We start from the raw sequence: 5582 nt of genomic DNA on the forward strand, positions 1-5582 counted from the left end.
TGTGTCTGTGTCTGTGTCTGTCTGTCTGTCTGTCTTTTTTCAGGCTAGCAGACTTCTCTCCCACTAAGGGACATTTGGAAAAGTTTTAGTGTTGAGTAAAATATTAGAGAAATAGCATACAGTTAACAAGAATGCACTGAGCCACTTTTAATGGCAAAGACGGAAAAGCCATGTTAGAATTCAAGATCCTAGGCAGACGTGGATCTAAACACTAGTTCTGTCTCTTGGTAGTTGTGTAATTTGGTCAAAGTATATGGGTTTTTTGTCTTGATGTTCCATATAAAAATGAAAAACTAATGACCACTCATTGTGTTTTATATTAAAGAGATAAATCATGTGAAAGATTAACATTAGACCTGAGAAGGTTTAAAAATCGATACATACTGCTATACGCCATGTACTCAAAATCCAAAAATATGAATGCAAGAAATTATACCTCTTAAAGACTTAATATCATAATAAAAGTCTATTTTATATTTGAAGTCAAGAAGGAAGTATGGGTCAAAGAATAGAGTAGAGGAGTTTTTAATAATTTGGGTACGGACAGCCTCTGGCATGCCACCCCATTTATAACAGTGTCCTTCAACATTCAGAACTATATCATAAGATAATATTCTGACATTAGTTCAGTTGATTCATTCAATCAATAGAAGTGTTTCACTCAAGCCATGACAATAAGTTCCAGTCTCTAGGTACTTTAAAACTTTTAAAGCTCACCCAGAAGAAAGTAGAAAAATTCAAGAGCATATTGGCAAGTTCTAGACTTTAAGTATAACCCTTAAAATTCTCCATACAAATGTCCTGGTTTGCCTCTCCTACTACAGATCTCTAATTTTAGCTTTAACAAAGGCTCCTCTGCCACCTTCCTGGTGGTCCTATGAAACATCGCACTTACTGGTGCATGTGATTGCCAAACAGCTTCGTCTATAGGTGCTGAATCCTCTCTGTACTATGTTTTGCTTGAAAAGAAGGTTGGGTTTATAGCCTTCGTCTCCACTATACCACTTCTTTATGACATTCAATCATTTGTTTAAAAATGTTTATAGAGCATGTACTAGGTACCAAACATGAGTCTAGCAACTGGGAACACTTGGTGAATAAAAGCGGAAGCACTTCCTCTCAAGAGTTTACATTTTGCAAAGAAATTGGATAGTACACTGCTAAATAAAGTATATTTACGACAGATATCAATAGGTACTCTAATGTGAGGTGTTGGAATGGTGACACACCAATGGCCCGACACAGTCTATTGTAGGAGCTACTTACAACACTCCTTGTTATTTTAGCTGCTACATTCATGTGTAGCATCAGGCTTCAGACTACATGTAATTTATCCCTTCATAGGTCTCTGGTCCAAGCCAGGTCACCCAAAGCATTCTGGGGAGATTCTGAACAGGAGACAAATACAAAGCCTTGTTGACTGAAAGAAGTCATAGAGGTACAGTTCAAAAGACTCTGGGGAAAAGCCTATAAAGTTGATGCTATGAGAAAACCTGGTAGAAGTCAGTGAATCCGTGCTGGTGTCAATGATCGACCAGCTCTGGTCGCTTCTGAGACATACGTGGTTCCCTGTCTTGCTCTGATTTTTCTGTTCAACATTTTCTAGTAACTAATGAGGTCATTAATTCTTCATGGTTGGACTTCTCTCACAGCCTCTGGTTTGGACAAGCATCCAAAAGCCATATATTAAACACTTGGACTCTAGCCCATTGCACTAGTGAGAGGTCTTTAAGAGGTGTGGCCTAGGAGGAAGAAGTTAGACCACTAAAGGCAGGAGGTCAAAGGGTATGATGCCATTCTGGTCTCTCCCTTTTCCACAACCTTCCTTCCTATCCAAAATAAGGTACTCATCTTGTCTCATAGACTCCCCATCATGACATTTTACCTTACCATGGGCCCCAAACCAATAAAACCAAAGAGGACATCCAGCCAAAGATGAAAATCTCCAAAACTGTGAGCTAAAACGAAACTTTTCTCCTTAGAAATTTGTTGTCTTAGGTGCTCTGTAATAGTAAAAACTGACTGCCAGGGGCTCGAGACCTATAATTTATTTTAAAATAACCTAAAAAAAAAAAAAAGAACAGAGAAGAGTAATTTATCCTACATGATATCCACAACTTGTTACTGCCAAGTTTTTATTCCCCCACTGACTTCTCTTTTATCTTCCCCTAAAGCAATATAATTCAAATAATGGCCACACCTTTGAACTATTTTTAATATTTATCCATCGATCTCCATTTCTATCACTATATCCATTGTCCAACCAACCAGCACTTCTCAACCAAACTTCTGTTTCTCACTGTGCCGAAAACAAAAGCATGTGTTCTATTCTATGCAAAGTTCTTCAGTGCTTCTTGCATTCTGGCGACACCTCGTCTTCTACAACTTCATTCAGTGAACTTAAGCTATCTAATTCTTCTTTTGCTTCAGAGCGCTTTGTTCCTCCTTTTATGTCCCCCTGGTGTGGCTATTTCTTCTTTCTAGAGTGCTCCTGCCTTTGTACTTTCTCTGGTTGACATCTCAGTTGCTAAGGAGGATGTCATTTATAACCAGCACCCCAGAAACAAGTAACCTGAGGTCCAACAATACACAATAGGTTGCAGTTAAATGTTGGTTTCTTCTGACAGTGATTCTTTGGAAACAAATTTAAGTATGAACATCCTTACTCCCATTTTATAGACAAAGAAATAGAGATTTGTCTATTAGGTAGTTTTCCACAGCCCCAAGTTTCCAGCTTCCAAATCTCTTGGGTATTTTTGCTTCCCTACCACTGTCTCTCAAATTAAAGAAAAACAAAAGAAATCATCAGACAAACTAAAAAATAAAAATAAAAAAAAAAATCAGATGTTGAAGAATTTACTTTGTAGAGAATTTACCTTATAATAAATTTCTAAGAGTCAGCTCACAATGAAACTATCAAGTCTTTCTACAAAAATATATCTGCAGCAAAGACAACTATCCCTGTCCCTTCCTTACCTACTGCAATAGTCTGGGAAGGGCCCTGTACCTCACCTGGGCAGCACGGTAGAGCTGTCCTTGGACTTGGGGGGTGCATGTGAGCCTTTCCTGAAGGCATAAGCCTGGGAGACCTGGCAGTGACTCTTGTCTTCTGCGCAATGGTGAGGACAAGGGAGAGATCATCCTCCTCCCCTTCCCTTACCACCTATGGCAGGTGGAAAAGCTGGCCTTGGCATCATGAGAGTAAAACAACTGGCCTGTTCCCTGATCAGAGGCAACACTCTGGAGAGCGGGCTCTGCATTTCGCCTGGGTAACAGGGTAGAACAGGCCCTGGTTTCAGGGCTTGCAGGTGAGGTGGCCAAAGAGGATGTGAGCAAGAGATGAGAACACATTGCCTCACTGGCTACCGCACTAGGAAGAGCAAGCCCTGTACCTACCTCACTTGGGCAGCACAGTAGAGCAGTCCCTGATGGTGTGACCATGAAAAATGGGAGAGCTGTTTCTGCCCCCTTGCTGGCTACAGCATTGGGTGAGCTAGCTGGGGCAGGACAGGAAAGCTTGCCTTTGCCCTAGTGGTGTGGGTGCAGGAAAGTTAATTGGTGGGCTCAGATAGTGCTTGGGCCAAGACCCAGGGCTTTGAATTGGCCACCATCTACCTTGTGGATGAACTGCTGGAATGTGTGAAGAGGCAGGTCCTACAGATCCCAAACTCCAAGATCTCCATGACACAGGCCAACAACAGGATGTTTCAGTACTAATAGTGAAACAGAAGCCAGAGGTCGTGTACCTAACCAAACTAAACGTTTGCAAGTAAAGAAGTGTGGGGGAAAGGGTATACTCTGAAACACACTGTGACACACACAGCTTCCATGATAAGATTTTTTTTTTAGCTCTGTTTCTGGAGGGAGATTGCAAAAATGGAGGGCTGGGATGAGGGGAGAGGGAGAAGAATGAAATCAGGTGCATGATTTGAAATTCATAAAGACCCAATTAAAAAATTTAAAAATTTGCAACAATTAAATAAATAAAATGCACATGTTAAAACCAGAATACCAGGTGTTTTTTTTTAATCGTACATTGGAAACATGAAAAAAAAAAGTGTTTTCTAATTTATTATATGTTTTTCAAACACTAGCAATAATTTACTGTTATCTATGAAGTAGACCAAAGGAAAAACAATCATATTTTAAAAAATATTTTTATAACTCCTTTTTGTGGTGCTTCCTGGGCATTTGGCTGTGTCTAGCCAAAGAGGCAGATCTCCTTCCCTGCCACCGACTGTCAGAAACTCATTGATGTGAATGATGAACACAAGATTTATACCATCTATTAGAAGCACGTGGCCACAGAAGTAGCTGCTGATACTCTGGATGAAGAGTGGGAGGGTCGAGTGGTCTAAATCAGTGCTGGGAGGGATAAACAAGGTTTCCCATGAAGCAAAGTGTCTTGATCCAGGGCAATGTGCCTGGTCTTGAGTAAGGAACATCCTTGTTGTAGACCAAGAATAACTGAAGAGAGGAAGTCCAAGTCTCTTCTGGGCATACTATAGATGCCAGTCTGAGTGTTTTCAACTTGGTTATTTTTGTAAAGGGTGGGAGGAGGATATTATGGTACTGTCAAATAATACTATGCCTCAGCAGCCAGGTCCCAAAAGAGTTAGCAGAACCCCAAAGGTTTCCAGTCTCTCTAAAGACAATGATATCCACCAATATGCCATCTAAAATGCCCTTAAACCAAGAAGGTCAAAAGGTCAGGTCCAAAGCACCTGAGATTCAGCATCATGTTACTCCACATGTTCTACAACACAAACACTGGAGCATTGCTGTAACTAAAACAGGGAGGAGGCTTCAGAATGTGCTACACTTTTGCCCAAGAGAAAGAAGGAAGAAAAAGAAAAATGCCAGGAACAGATTGCCGAAAGACACAGGCTGTCCTCATGGAGACCTTCTACTTCAAACTAGAAGTCCCTTACAAAATAAGTCTGTAAGCATAACAAACAAGTGATCAGTATTTGGGGGGGGGGGGAAGTTTCAGCAAATTACAATTGTTCTTAGTAAAAGATAGATCTTCCATGAGTCAGGGGTTCCAATCATGTTAGATATCCCTCTGCAGGATTGGAAACTGTAATGTCCACCAGACTTCTTACAAACTCCCCAGAAAGAGGTAACCCAAGGTCTAAGCATATACTGAACATTAGATTCAAGTTATGTGTCTGTCTGAATGGAGTGAATATAATAACTCAGTAAAATAAACTGTAAGCAGTTTACTAACTGTCATCCTAATACAGTTAGTTGTGGAGATCCCAGTTAAAGGGAAAACCAAATAGGAGTTGAATCCCAATATTAAGAAGTGCTTCTCATAATCAAGGATGGAGCTGAGATTCCTTAAAATACTAGGATGTCTAGTGGTCATGAATCAACCAGGAACGGGTACACCCAATGCCCGTTATCTTACAGAAAGTATCAGCAAGTGTAAGTGCCCATATATTTAGATAGTAATTGTGTTGTGATTTCCTCTCCTTTCTTGAATGTTATCCTTTTGTCATTTCTAGAAGACATCCCTATGTATGGTGTTAAGAGTTCTTGTTCATCAATTAAAACTCCTTCTGTCTGCTTTTAACTAT

General features: G+C 40.2%; 1 pseudogene; it reads left to right on the forward strand.

Moving 5' to 3' along the window:
* The window catches only part of LOC110335112, a 13166-nt pseudogene extending 8246 nt beyond the window's left edge, over positions 1-4920 (forward strand).
* Positions 4921-5582: the final 662 nt, after the last annotated feature.

Source organism: Mus pahari, chromosome 17 (genome assembly GCF_900095145.1).
Source record: "Mus pahari chromosome 17, PAHARI_EIJ_v1.1, whole genome shotgun sequence".
Classification (NCBI taxonomy): domain Eukaryota; kingdom Metazoa; phylum Chordata; class Mammalia; order Rodentia; family Muridae; genus Mus; species Mus pahari.